Source organism: Colius striatus, chromosome W (genome assembly GCF_028858725.1).
Source record: "Colius striatus isolate bColStr4 chromosome W, bColStr4.1.hap1, whole genome shotgun sequence".
Lineage (NCBI taxonomy): Eukaryota > Metazoa > Chordata > Aves > Coliiformes > Coliidae > Colius > Colius striatus.
Window position 1 is genome coordinate 21877306 of NC_084789.1, and position 15141 is coordinate 21892446.

At 45.5% G+C, this 15141-nt stretch overlaps 1 pseudogene; it reads right to left on the minus strand.

The window, feature by feature from the left end:
• Positions 1 to 475: 475 nt before the first annotated feature.
• On the minus strand, positions 476 to 12832 carry LOC133628644 (F-box only protein 47-like; annotated as a pseudogene).
• Positions 12833 to 15141: the final 2309 nt, after the last annotated feature.

Consider the following 15141-nt stretch of genomic DNA (forward strand, 5'->3'; position numbering starts at 1 on the left):
GGGGCACTCTGAATCACTTTTCTCAACATGGCCCGTGTACACTGGACATCGTCTGGATCTGTGGAGGCCTCGGCATTATCTAGATCACCATAGATGACTTCCAACACAGCTAATTCCCTTAGGTATTGGATGCCTTCATCAGCTCTAGTCCACTTTCCTCGGGTATTTACAAGGTCTTCCTTGAATGGGTATCTTGCCCTTACACTTGAGAGGAGCCGTTTCCAGAGACTACAAATTGAGGTCTTCTTTCCAATGCCTCTATCAATTCCCCGGTCCCTAGCAAGAGATCCCAGCTGTTGGACTTCTCTACCTTCCAATTGCTGACTGTCAGCCCCGTTATCCCAACATCGGAGCAGCCAGGCACCAATCCGCTCACCTGGCTGGCGACGGGAATCTTTTCGCATATCATAAAGTTCTGATGAGGTGAGGGACCGAGTAGTTTCCATTTCCTTTTCGATTTCTTTCACTCCTTCTCCTGATCTCCTTACTGAAGGACCAGCTTCTTACTAATCGATGATATGGACTTGTTGACCTCCTTATCCACTGTTTCTTTTTCACTACTGGGGCAACCACTGTGGTTGCTGTTTGATTCCCTGACTCAGCCATGGTGGTCTCAGGTACCGTTTGAGTTTCCACTTCAATCATAGTCCTCTGAGAGGACTGGAGTGCAGCTCGGTAGGAAGAGGCTAGGCCCCAGTATAGTGCTTGAACCTGATGGGCCTCATTAGGGTAGGTAAGACACCCTTCTATCAGGTGGCGTGCCAGTAAAGCAGGGTTTTTTATCTGTTCAGGTGTAAAATCCCAGGTTACAGGAGGTGATAACCGTCCTAGGAATTTGCCCAAATTCATCCACACACCCTGCCACCCAGGGACTGGCCGCTTCAGGGGGCATTTTAACATGTTTCCATCGCAAATTTGTCCTCTCTGATACCCAGATGAGTCCAGATTCCACAAAATATGTAATATACCAACCATGTTAATTAGTAATATTAAAACTCTCATATAAGGGTGACTAAGGACCTGGGAAGTCTGTATAACAAAATTGTCTACATTAGTCCGAGCTGAGGGGAAAGAGGTGCTTTGCCCCATGACCTCCACAAGATAGCTCCCACAGCACAGCAAATCCATCAGTAACAGAATGACACTTGCTATTATTATTTGGGCCATCATGTTCCCAGGCCCTTTCATCCTTTTCACAAAATCATATAGTCAGCTTAGCAAAGCTATTAAGGTTAAAGCACAGCACTGAGTCAGTGTTAGTAGCAGGATGTTCCCAAACATTACAAAGTGAAAGTTAAACTGTATTACAGCAAGGCTCTGTGACCAACAGAGGAGCTTTGCACTCATTAGCTTACTATAATTATAATGCATTTAATGTAAAACTGCTATTATTGTGCCCCACATTGGGCGTCAAAAAGGCTGTGGTAGTTGGACCCTGACTGGATGCCAGGTGTCCACCACGCCACTCTATCACCCACCTCCTCAGCAAGCCAGGGAAGGGGAGAAAATGAGAGTCTCATGGGTTGAGATAAAAGCAGTTTAATAAAGAAGCAGCAAAGCTGCGTACGCGAGAAGCAAAGGAAAAGCAAATAAAGCTGTTACTCTCTACTTCCCATCAGCAGCGATGTCCGGCCACCTCCCGAGAAGCAGGGCTTCAGTACGAGTAGCGGTTGCTTTTGGAAGGCCAAAAATGAATCTCACCTCCCCTTCCTGCTCCTCTCCCTCAGTTTATATTACTGAGCTGATGTCATATGGTATGGAATATCTCCTTGGTCAGTCTGAGTCAGCTGTTCTGGTCCCTCCCAAGATCATGCCCACCCAGAGCTATTGGTGAAGGTGGGGGAAGGAATGCTGGAGGGACAGCCCTGATGCTGTGCGAGCAGTAGTCATAATATTGATACCAACAAGTAAGCACAGCACTGCAAGAGCTGCTGTGGAAAATCACTACCATCCCAGACCTACTACACAGACATTTCTGGTAAGGGGAAAGGGGCTGTAAAGATGGCTCCTGTAAGAAGTTGCTCAAAACTCTCCCCAGCTCTGAGCCAGACCCACTTCTAGGGCTGAGCCAACTCGATGTCTCCACAATCACTTTTTGAGAAGAAGAAGCCAGAAGAGGAGGCTTCTTCCTGTTCCTTCCCTTCTTCCGTCCCTTCTTCTTTTATTTTGACTGGTGGTGGTGCAAGGAGTGGGAATAGAGAGAGAAACAGCCATGCGGACTCCAAGGTCAGTGATGAAAGAGAGGAGGAGGTGTGCTGGAGCAGAGACTCCCCTGCATTCTACGGAGAGAACTGATGAAGCAGAGATTTGTTTGCATTTCATTAAAGACCCCATATTGAGGGCAGAGACTCATTTTGCTAAAGATCCCACACCAGGGACAGTGACTCACTTCATTAAAGACCCCATGCCAGGGGCAGTGGCTATGGCCAGAGGAGGCCATGTCCCATAGGAGGGACCCAATATTCACAGAGGCTGTAAGTGTGGGGAGGGACCCACGACAAAGCAGCTCATTAAAACTTTGCCCAGAAGAGGCTGTGTCCCATGGGAGGGACCCTGTATCTGCAGAAACTGCAACTGTGGGGAAGAACCCACACCAGAGGTATTCATTAAGGACTGTGTCCCGTGGGAGGGACCCCATATCAGAGCAGGGCAAGAATGCCAGGAGTTGTCCTCTGAGAAGAGAGAAGCAGCAGAGCCCCTCTGTGAGAGACTGACCACATCCCCCATTCCCTGCCCCCCCAAGTCGTTGAGGGGGGAGGAGGTAGAGATATCGGGAGCAGTGAGCTGGGCCCGGGAAGAAAGGAGAGATGAGGGAGGGAGATCTTAAAGTGCTGGTTTTGTGAAGGCCAACAAGCTGTGGAGAGGAAGGGCTCCAGCCTACAGAGCCAAACGGGCAGCCGGCCCATGTCCACCCAGCCCAAAAGGAGCAAGGCCACTGCTCTGATCTCACTACTCATGGCTCTAGGCATCCCTTGGACAAGAGAAAACAGCTAAAATAATTCTCTCTCCCAATTATGACCCTCAATTGATTATTTTACATTATCAAAAAACTCCAAGGTCTGCAGTACTGCTCTGCCTGGAGGGGGAGGGAGGGAGGTGTTGGCTGTGTGGTGCAGTGCCTCCATCAGTGCCAGCTCACCCTGGCTTACCTGCCAGCACTGTCTGCAGCATGTCCATCATCATGTGAGCACAGGCATTCTCCATGCACTGCAGGAAGTTTTCTCCCCTGGAGTGCTGAAAACTTTGCAGACCCTCTGCATCATTTTTACTGCCCATGCAGTACAGGTCCTTCTCACAGACCTGGCATGCACAGGAGATATTAGAAACATGCTTTTATGATGAGTGCACTGCTATAAAAGGCAGGATTAAATCTTAGCGTTAACTATTGGGCCTCATGGATGGTTGGATCAGTTGCAGCCATGGCCTGGAAAATTAGGGCTTTTTTTTCTCAGGACACAGACGTTGCTGTTGGTCAGCTAACAGAGGAACTTCACAACTCTCACAAGAAAGACAATGAGGGGCTGGAGTGTGTCCAGAGCTGGGCAATGGAGCTAGGGAAGGGGCTGGAGCAGAAGTGTGATGGGGAGCAGCTGAGGGAATGGGGGTGTTCAGCCTGGAGAAGAGGAGGCTGAGAGGAGACATGAGCACTCTGCAACTCCCTGACAGGAGGCTGGAGTGAGGTGGGGGAGTTGGTCTCTTCTCCCAAGTAATGAGTGACAGGACAAGAGGAAACAGCCTCAAGTTGCCCCAGGGGAGGTTTAGATTGGAGCTGAGGAAGAATTTTTTCCCTGAGAGGGTTGTCAGGCCCTGTCCCAGGCTGCTCAGGGAGGTGGGGGAGTCCCCATCCCTGGAGCTATTGCAAAGCCATGGAGCTGAGGTGCTGAGGGCCATGGGTTAGTGGTGGGCTAGGCACTGTGAGGGCAGGGACAGGACTCCAGGAGCTTAAAGGGCTTTTCCAACCAAAACAATTCTGTGACTCTTTTGCTAGTGGTCCTTCTCCTCGAGGACAGGCTCGATAGTTCGCAGGGATACTGGAGGGTGGAAGAGGACCAAGCCTCTCATTGGACTCACTCCTGGTTTGTAGGAGTAGATACAAAAACACCTTTCAAGTCAGAGAAAGTAAATCTGAGGTTAAAGAGACAAAAGGGCTGAGCCCACTCACCAAATCCAGGAAGACTGTGAGTCTGGCTAACTCAGTGGCTCTCCCATTCACAGCTTTACTGGTCACAAACATGAAGCAAATGTTGTATCTGCTTAGAAGAAGCAGCCGAGCATTGTTCTTCATGAGCCACTCCTGAGGAACCACTTTGGAATAAACCAGAGATAATTTTAGCCATCACAACACAAAGAAAGGAGTGCCACAATGGCTACCCTGCAACACATGAAGTTATGGGTTGTTAGCTTTGGTAGCTAACTAGAATTTGTGACTCCAACGGCAGCAATGAAGTTGGGTCAGCAATTCTCACCATCCATACGGTTAGAGCTCTTCCTGACAGCTTCTGTGATATGGTCTCACCCAGAACTAACTTTCAGTTGTTGCCCTTAACTCGGTTCAGTAGAATTTTGGCTTGTACAAATATGATGTTTTCAGCTCACATCACTTGGACAACATTGCCTTAACCCTGGCTAGGCAAGACCTCAATTTTAAAGGTCTGAATAGTTCACAACGGGGAAAGACAGCCGGAATTTGTAAGTGGTGCTGGGATTTCTCTCATCTCCAGCTACTGACTGGATTCCTCCTGTAATGACTTTTCCAGTTTCACCACAGCTACTGTGATGAACATCACAGCCTGTTTCCCAAACACCTCTGTATCTGAAACACAGGGACTGCCAGACTGGGGAGACAGGAGCATCTAATCCCATGGACTAATGATAAAGGCAAAACCACACCTGAGAGTTCATCCATGAGACTGATGACATCATCAGCTCTCCATTCTCTAGCTTCTGTATCATACAGTAGTTTAATTGCCTCTGCTAAACCCTTCAGACTAGTCTCATCACTCGGTTCTTCTATCATTTTCTGCCAAAACCACGTGTCCTGAGCAACAGATTAATACCAACTGTCATTAAGTGATGACATTGTTTTGTTTTTTAAGCAAGGAAGGTGTCGAGCTGGGTGTCATGGTTTGTGAGGAACTGCTTTTACTTGGTAACAGAGGGAGGGGGCTGCAGTGCAGGCCCGGTGAAGAGTTCTCAGACTTTCCTCTGGCTCTTGGGTTCAGACCCACCTCTGGCAGAGCTGGGCCAATCTGGCACCTCTGCGATCACTGTTTAAGGACTGGAATTTGAGTTCTGCCTGGGTGGGGATGAGGGGCAGGTTGAATGCTTGTGGGTGAAAATTAAGGGGCAGGGTAAGGTAGGTGATGCAATTATAGGAGTTTGCTACAGGCCACCTGATCAAGAGGAGGAAGTGGATGAGGCCTTCTACAAACAGTTGAGAGCTGCCTCACAGTCACAATCCCTGGTCTTCATGGGGGGTTTCAATCTCTCTGATAGTTGCTGGCAAAGCCACACAGCCAAGCACATGCAGTCCAGGAGGTTCCTACAGATTGTTGACGACAACTTCCTGTCACAGGTGATCAAGGAACCAATGAGGAGGGGTGTGCTGCTGGACCTGGTGCTGAAAAATAAGGAGGGTCTGGTTGGGGATGTGAAGGTTGGAGGCAACCTTAGCTGCAGCGACCATGAGATGATACAGTTCAAGATCTTGTGTGGAAGAGGCAGGACACAAAGCTGGATCGTGACCCTGGATTTCAGGCGAGACGACTTTGGCCTCTTCAAAGACCTGCTTGGACAGATCTCATGGGATAAGATCCTAGAAGGTAGAAGTGCCCAAGAGAGCTGATTGATCTTCAAGCACCACTTCCTCCAAACCCAGGATCAGTGTCCCCCCACATGTAGAAAAGCAGGAAAAGGAGGTAGGAGGCCTCCATGGATGAGCAAGTATCTGCTGGGACAACTCAGGCAGAAAGCAACCATCTATGAGAGGTGGAAACAGGACCTGATCTCTTGGGAAGAGTATAGGAACTTTGCCAGAGCTTGCAGGGATGCAACCAGGAAGGCTAATTATCTCATTAATATTTACAAGTATATAAATGGTGAATGTCAGGAGATTGGGGCATCCCTTTTTTCTATGGTATCTAGAAACAAGACTAGGGGTAATGGGATGAAGCTGGAACACAAAAAGTTCTGCTTAAATATAAGAAAAAACTATTTCACTGTGAGGGTGAGGGAGCAGTGGCACAGGCTGCCCAGGGAGGGTGTGGAGTCTCCTTCCTTGGAGGTCTTCAAGACCCGCCTGGATGCGTTCCTGTGCAACCTGATCTAGGTGGACCTGCTTCTGCAGGGGGATTGGACTAGATGATCTCTAAAGGTCCCTTCCAACCCTACCATTCTATGATTCTATGAATTTGAAGTGCGTGGGAGGAGGTGGAAGGGCAAGATGGAGGTGACTACATGAATCCTGCAGTCAGGAATGGACAGAAGGATCAGTGCTGGACCAGAGACATCCTTACAGCCCGCAATGAGAAGCAGAGACCCCCTGTCAGAGGGGGCGAGAGCTGGAGGCTCTGGGTCAGAGGGAGTGAGCAGTTTAGATCCCAGCTCAGAGAAGATGAACTGGGGTTGCCGTGCTCCAGCGGAGTGGCCCGTGCAGGGCTGCCCGGTGTGTGGGAGACCCTGAGCTGCAGCAAGGGAGGGCTGGTGAGGAGCACTTCTCCTCAGGACTGAGATAAGCAGCAAGAGACATCAGGAAAGGACTGACTGCACCCCCCATTCCCTGCCCCCAGCACTGCTTATGGAGGAGGAGGTAATGACAATGGGCTCAGGTCCCTTTTTTTACAGGGTTGGGTTTTTTTTCTGTTTGCTATGTTTTAGTTTGAAGCAAATAAAATTATTTCCTGTTTTCTTCCCCAAGCTGAGTAGCCTGGTCTGTTTTGTCTGAGACCATAAGCAGCAATTAAGCCCTAACTATCCTTTGGGAGTTCCAAGGTCTGTGGTACTTAAGTCTAATCTAACACAGGGTCTTGCAGCACAGTCAGAGGAGGAGATTCAGGTAACAGATCAGTCTTTGTAACAGTGAGATTTTTATTATTTTTATTATCATTTCAGTAGGGACAGTGATAGTTGCAGTACAAAAGCCAGGGCTAAAAATTAAGTGAGAAGGTATGCTTTACTTCAGGGAATCACAGGGCTCTTTGAGGTACATTTGAACTAACTCTACCCTAAGCAGGGGAGGACAGATGAACAGAGAGGCAATTTCTTCACTGGAATTGCAACTTTTAAATGGATGTATATATACACATATAGATATAATTTCTTTATTTGATGTATGTTAGTGAGATCTGGTTCAGCAGAAGGATTCTTTCTAGGCAATACAATTACATTTTATTTGCATAAAGCTTGCTTTCCAGAAACACCTCATCCTGCAAGGGAATACCATCTCAGGGAACAATCTGAAAATTACACCCTGTCATGGTAGTTTTGCCCAGCCAACACAGCAGCACCATGACAGTCTCTTGCTCGGTGTCCCCCATTCACCCCCACACTCCTTAGGACGGCAGAGGCCCCAGCAATATTGGGAGGAAAAAGATAACCAAGGTTGTTGTGGATTGAGACAAGGGCAGGGAGGGCTCTCTGCCAATTACAGTTCTGGGCAAAACAGACTCCAGTACTCGACTTAGAGAGGAAAGTAGGAAAGTTTATTCTACAAGAAACAGAACAGAATAAAAGCAAAAAGGGAGTAGGATGATGAGAAAATTACAACCAGCACTTTAAGATCTCCCTCCCCCATCCCTCCTTTCTTCCCGGGCCCAGCTCACTCCTCATATCTCTACCTTCTCCCCCCCAACGGCTCAGAGGGGAGGTAGGGAATGGGGAATGTGCTCAGTCTCTCACAGATGGGCTCTGCCACTTCTCTCTTCTCAGAGGACAACTCCTAGCATTCTTGCCCTGCTCTGATACGGGGTCTCTCCCACGGGACACAGTCCTTAATGAACTCTGGTGTGGGTTCTTCCTCACAGTTACAGCTTCTGTGAATATTGGGTCTCTCCCACGGGACACGGCCTCCTCCAGCCATAGTCACTGCCCCTGGCACAGGGTCTTTAATGAAGAGAATCACCACCCTGATGTAGAGTCTTTAGCAAAATGAGTCTCCACCGCTGATGCAGGGTCTTTAGCAAAATGCAAACAAATCATTGTTTCACTAGTTCTCTCCATAGAATGCAGGGGAGTCTCTGTTCCAGCACACCTCCTCCTCTCTTTCCTCACTGCCCTTGGAGTCCACATGGTTGCTTCTTTCACTTTTCCCACTCCTTGCACCACCACCAGTCAAAATAAAAGAAGGCAGAGAAGAAGGAAGAAACAGGAAGAAGCCTCCTCGTCTGGCTTCTTCTTAAAAACTGATTGTGGAGGTGCCCAATTAGCTCAGCCCCAGAAGTGGGTCTGGCTCAGAGCTGAGGAGAGTTTTGAGCAACTTCTTACAGGGGCCATCTTTACAGCCCCTTCCCCCTTACCAGAAACGTCTGTCATGTCAAACCATGACACACCTCTCTCCCCCAAAACCTACTCGCCATCAAGAGAGGACACTGACCCAAGTATGATATACAGCAGGCGGTCTTGATTAACCATGGGCCACAGCTTTAAAATCCAAGTCATCCAAAAGGCAGAGTCCCTCCGATTAATCCAGTGGTTCAGCAAAATGCTGCGACAGTACAACCTGATCCTCAGCTCCCGCTTCCGGGTACTTTCTGAGGTGAAAGAATGGAGGGGTTATAAATCCACTCATACAGATAAGCAATTGGGTTTTTGTTTTGTTTTTTTTTTTTAGGAAGAGGAGGAAGAAGGATTTTCTTAAAGCTGCCCAAGAATATCTAGTGGGGTGGAATTAAATTCTTGGTGGTTGCTTCACTAGTCTGGCTATTTTGAGTATGATTCAGGACATCAAGTCTGTACCACACATCCTCTGGTACACTTCTGCAGCAAGTTCATGTCTTCTGCATGCTTTCAGGGGCTCTCAGCTCTGGGTTTTGGCATCAGTTGGTGGAAACAGGAGGAAGTGTGTATGGCTGTTTAGAAAGTGTTCCAGAGAAACATCCAGTTCTGTGCTGGGTAACAGGAAAATTTCATAGAATCACAGAATCACTACAGTTAGAAAAGACCTTTAAGATCATTGGTTCCAACCCCTGTCCTCACATTGCCAAGCCTATCACTGAAATAAACAAACCATGTCCCTCAGCACCTCAGCTCCACGGCTTTGCAATAGCTCCAGGGATGGGGACTTTCCCATCTCCCTGGGCAGCCTGGGACAGGGACTGACAGCTCTCTGTAGTGATTTTGCCTAGGCCAGGTTTTTTTGTGTGTGGGGGGGGATGGGGGGGGGCACTACAGGAGTGACTTCTTTAAACAAATAGCTGCCAGAAGCTTCCCCTGTAGCTCGTAGGGTTAGGGCCAGTCAATTCTAAGCTGGACCCTGCACCTGACCCAGGCCTGACCAATTAGTGTTGGAGGTAGCATCTCTTTGAATAACATATTTGAGAAGAAGTTGTTGCGCAGTTGCAAAATTGCAGCAGCAACAGGGAGTGAGAATGTGAAAACCTCTCTGCAGACACCAAGGTGGAGAAGGAGGGGGAGAAGGGTGCTTAGGCACTGAAAAGGCTCCCCTGTGATATGTGGTGAGGACCATGGTGAAGCAGGTTGTCCTCCTGCAGCCCATGGAGGACCACCGGGAAGCAGAGATCCACTCGCAGCCCGTGTATGTGGCCCGTACACTCCACAGTGTAGCAGTGGGAAGGGTGAGGAGGCCTCTCCCTGAGAAGAAGCAGTAGCAATGTCCATCTGTAATGAACTGACTGCAACCTCCATCCCCCATCCCCTGCACTGCTGGGGGGGAAGGAAAGGGAGTCCTGTGAAGAGGAGTGGGGGGAGATGTTTTTAAGACGGTTTTATTTCTCATCTCCCTGCTCTTATTGTTTCTTTAATAAATCAAATCTTTTTCTCCCTAAGTTGAGTCTGTTTTGCCCGTGACACTAATTGCCGAGTGATCTCTCTGTCCTTAGCTCACAAGCTATTTGTTATATTTTCTCTCTCTCCTGTCCAGTTTGGGAGGGGGAGTGATTTTATGACTTAGTGGACACTGGGCTAAACCACCACACCCTCTCACGGAAAAAGTTCTGCCTCAGCTCCAATCTAAACCTGCCCTGGCACAACTTGAGCCCATTTCCTCCTGTCCTATCATTCATTACTGGAGAGATCAACCCTCACCTCACTACAGTCCCCTTTCAGGTAGTTGTAGAGAGTATTCATATCTCCTCTTAGTCTCCTCTAGGCTAAATAACCCCAGCTCCCTCAGTTACTTCTCATAAGACTTGTTCTCCAGACCCTTCGCCAGCTGTCTTGAGGTATGTGCCATGTCAGTGGTGTGTTTCAGAAATATTCAATCTATTTTTTTACTGCATCACTTTATTTCTGTGTTGGTTCCTCTCCTTGTGATTTCACTGGCGCTGGTGTACAGGAGGGAAGGTGTGAGTACATGTTATTGTTTATGTACATACATAACTTATGTTGGTTTGATAATGGATTGATTCAGAAGAAACCTAAACGCCTCTCAAGACAACTCTGTGCTACAGGATGTGTCAGTGACAAAAGCACTTATCTTGCTTTTGGTGAAGGAAAAATAGCTGTGTTCATCTATACGAAGGCCAAGTATTTGCTTTAGCATGCCCACTTTCTGCATAATATTGGAGCTAACATGAACATTGATAAAGGATTTATGCTTACAAGGCTTAGCTGAGCTAAAACATTCTCAACTCTAGACAGCTTTTGTTTGCAGTAATCAGGATCCATTTTCTGACTTCTCTATAAGAGTGCGTTTTGATTTTGTAAGGCTTTTATCTGTGTTTATGGTTACCTGGTCTGCTGCTGACAACTGTCTGTACTTTACAGGATAAATTGCTCAGCTCACAGAGGATGTTAAAAACCCAGTGACACTCCAGTTCATCCCAGCCCGATGTTAGGATCTGAAGATTATAAAAGAAAGGGGGGAAAAAATGAGTAGATTGAGCCACAGATTTAGGTCCCAATGTCATTTCTCAGATAAATACAACCAGACCTGCAGTTTGTCAGAAGATGGAGAGGGAGGGTGCAGAAGATGGATGGGGAATGCCATACCAGGAGAACACTGCCTGCGCAGCAGCTCCTTGGGGAGTGCAGGGGGACCATTAGCTGCTGTGTACATTACAGCAGGGCTTGTACTTGAGCTTTAGTGCAAGTCCACAATCAAAAGCTGCTCATGGTGTCCCACATTCAGGGCCAAGATCTTGTTTTTGAACTTTATGTGGAAAAATATACAAAGGTATTTTGCTACAAGGACAAATGTCCCAGCACAAATAGTCACCTGTAACTCTTAAGCACAGGAAGATAATAACTTTTTTTTTGTATGATCAAATATACAAACACTCATACATACAAGTTTCTAAGACTTCAATACATTTAATTTTCTCTTCTAGGTGAGAACTTGCTTCTTTATTTTTTTTAAGCAAAGTTACTCTCCAGGAAAGCCTCTGTTACGGCAATTCTGAGGCTTCACAACCAAATCTCTAAGTAGTGTTAAAAAAATCCAGCCCTTGGTGTTTTACTGCATATTTGCAATCACAGCAGTCATTGCAGTAAATAAGTTGTAGATTGCTGAACTAAATTCATTTGTCATGGATTTTTAAACATTTTTAATCAATTCTAAGCTACCATGACCTAACAAAAATATTCTGGTATATGTGTATAGCCACTCATTTTTAAACTAAACCGTCTCTGCTCTCAATTTGTGAACTTGAAGCTGTGTGATGAAATGCTCCCCTTCTCCCATGTCATCTTAGATAATAAATTGCTAATCAAAATCCAGACTGGTTGGTAGTGAAATCAGACCAAGGAATTCTCATGAGTCAAATCAGCAACTTTAACATCCAGAAAGGAAATTCAGGGAACAGTGTGAATCAATACACCCCAAGGCTCAAAACCATCTTGTATTTCTAAATATCTTGCAAAAACACAGCTTCAGACAACTGCCCCGATTTTCTTTCGTATTTGTGATACTTGCCTTCTCTCAATAAGGGTACTGTACCTGTAAAAATACCCCGTAGCACTGTAATCCTAAACATTGCAGAGGACTTGGACAATCATTACATTTAAAACAGGAAATCTGTAAGTGCTAAACACTAGTCATTTATCTTAACTGGTTGTAAGCTAATTCCTGTGATTGAAAATTCTCAGTACTACTTGTGTACATCACTACTGATGAGAGACTCAGAAGGAATCTCTTCCCTTGTTCTATAAGGAAAAAAGTTACAGCACCTCTGTTATGGCTTAGCATGAAGTTCAAAAGTGTGGTCAAGTGAATGTGCAAAAGGTCTCTAAGAAGAAAAACTGTTTTCAGGAGAGTAAAATTCCTGCAAAGAGTTGTGCTCTACTACTGGATTGGTTTGAGAATTACAGATGTTAAAAATATTTGAAATAAACATTACTTGTTGCACCTCTTTTAACAGCACCCTGGGGAATTCTGGTTTTCTCCTTACCTCATGGAAAGCTGAGCTTCCAAAATTTTTTCAAGATAGTCACATGGTCTTAAAAGAAAATATTCTACAGCGTGTTAATGTAAAACATAGCTAAGAGGTAAAATCATTTTCGGATACAGGACTGAAATTATATGTGTTTAGGATGTCAAAGTCTGGAGTTCATTATAGTGTGGAACAGCTGTTTGTTAAGCAGCATATTTTTCTACATTACTGAGAGAAAATGGATTAACAGCTTGCTCTTCAAAAACTTTTACCAGAATCAAATGCATATCTCTTGTTTGTTAATTAATCAAGAGATCCACAGAAAAAGCAGTTACTTTTCTGAGGGGGGAGAAAGAAAAAGGAAACTGGCTTTTTTCTGAATTGTCAGTCTCCCCAAAACTACCTAACTTCTCCAGAGTCAAAAAGTACTTTCTGCATTTGCTATGGCTCTAAATGGACTTTTTCCTTATTTAGAAGTGTGTTAACATTCATGCATGACAGACATAATTTATTCATCAGCCTAGGACATGGTCCAAAGCTCTGCCAAGTCAATTTTCTACCAACTAGGCTCAGTCTCTGGACAGGACTCCCTGAGGAGTCGTCAAAACTGTTCAGGGAGCATAGCTGCAAATCAGAATACAGATGTCATGGGTGTGGGGAAAAAATGAGGCTGGGTTGGGCAGAAGGTGCTCCTCCTGGGTTTGGGCAGCAAAATCCCCCCATGCAGCAGGACAGCACCACAATCATTTCTAACTTAAGTCCCTCTTAAACAATGACTGAAATTCTGCCCCCATTTCAAGTGCTGAGAGATTGTATCATGCACATGAGTGGAGCCAGATCCTTCTGAGTGGAAGTCAGAGTTATGTATTATGTACACTCTGTTCAGGAATGGAGTTTTCCTATTAGGTCCTGTCCTTTCTGCTGTAAAACTTGATTTTGCAACAAAAACATTGTCTTGATCCTTCCCGTGATGACACGGGTATTGCCTATGATCTTTATGTTTGGAGTAGGTCCTTTTCTTACTACTAGGCCCACAGTTCACAAGGGGTTCACACCTATACTTAAATACCAAGTTGCCATTTTGTACATGATTATTACAAAGCCCAAAATAATTTTGATCCTATTTAAAAAAATAATTTTAGGGTTTCAGTCTTCATTTTATAAAAAATTAACCACTAAGATTATTTTAAGAGACTTCAAAACCTACATGGATTGCTTATAATAGGTCTTTGCTCTAAATGGCTTTAACAGTGTTCCTTTAATGTCTTAAGTTCAAACCATACTTGTAATTCTGCATCTAACCATGGCATCATTTTTTTTCCCTCTATCAAAAAGTGGGAGTTTTTTAATCAGATAGGTAACAGTAAGTAGATACAGATCAAATTATGGTTTAATTTGCTTCTTTGATAGAATATGTTATAATGAATTAGAGCCAATATAGTTTAAAAATCAGCAAAAAAGTTAAATAGCAATTCTGAATTTGAATTGTCTTGGTCTAGGTTTCTATTACACTATGCCAAAAGAGATCTGAGCAGCCAAAAGGAACCTTCTCACCATGAAAGGGTTTGGTTTAGCACGTTACACCATGACAGCATAAGTGCAGGCATTTTCACATTGACCTTAAATCAAGAGTGAGAGGAAAATGTGTCCTTCATCCTTGTTTCAGGCTGTGAACTGTGATACGAAGTTGCTGAGGAGAATGCTCATCACTGACAACTGTGATACCATTTCTGTGACGAGCATGTTGCTTCTCTAAGCAGCAGAATGTGAGCTGCAATAGGTCTCACGCAACCTACCCAGTCTTTCTGAGGGTGATGGCTGTGGGTGACTTAAGAATCAGGTTGGGGTGATGTGCTGCAGCTCCATTTCCCAGGCTGAGGAATGCTGGAGCTGAGAACAGTCACGCTCCTTCCACCCGCACGGGGCCTGGGAGCCTTTGGCTTCTGCTGCAGTTCCCAGTGGTGGTGTCCAAACAAACCAGATTTGGAAACACCTACTACTGAGAACTGAGCCTCTGCCCGGTCCCTGCTTGCCATTCCATAGGAAAAAAAAAAAAAAACGTACAGAGGAGGCAGAACATATATTCTTTTTTTTTTCCCCATAACTAAGAGGTTTTGGAATTGCTTCAGGTAGCTCCTCCCCCTTGCTGGTTAATAGTATTTGAGTGGGCTGTTTGGCATGGGGAGGAACTTCCCTTTCAGAGGGAGCCACGCAAATAATTTGGGCCATATCTTCACTTTACCAATCAATGCATAGAACAAAAGAAACCTTTTAACCGAGCTTGGTTCTCCTCTATTTGTTACCATTTATGTTAAAGGATCACCTAGAGATTTGTAGTGCTCTAAAATATAGGACCCTTTTCTCTTGCCAGGTAACTCAAGATTCTGAAAGTCTCGCAATAAGAGCCTTCGGTTTCCTGATGGGGTTGAGATGTGATTAATAAGGTGGTGGCTAATGGTTTTTGACACCATGCTCAGCATGCTGATATCCTTCACTTAAAAAGCAAAACCCAGTATACTTGTAAATCTTTACTGCAAGGAAAATGCTGATTCACTAGTCAATAATTTTGTCTTACTTCAAAAATAGGCAAAGAAAA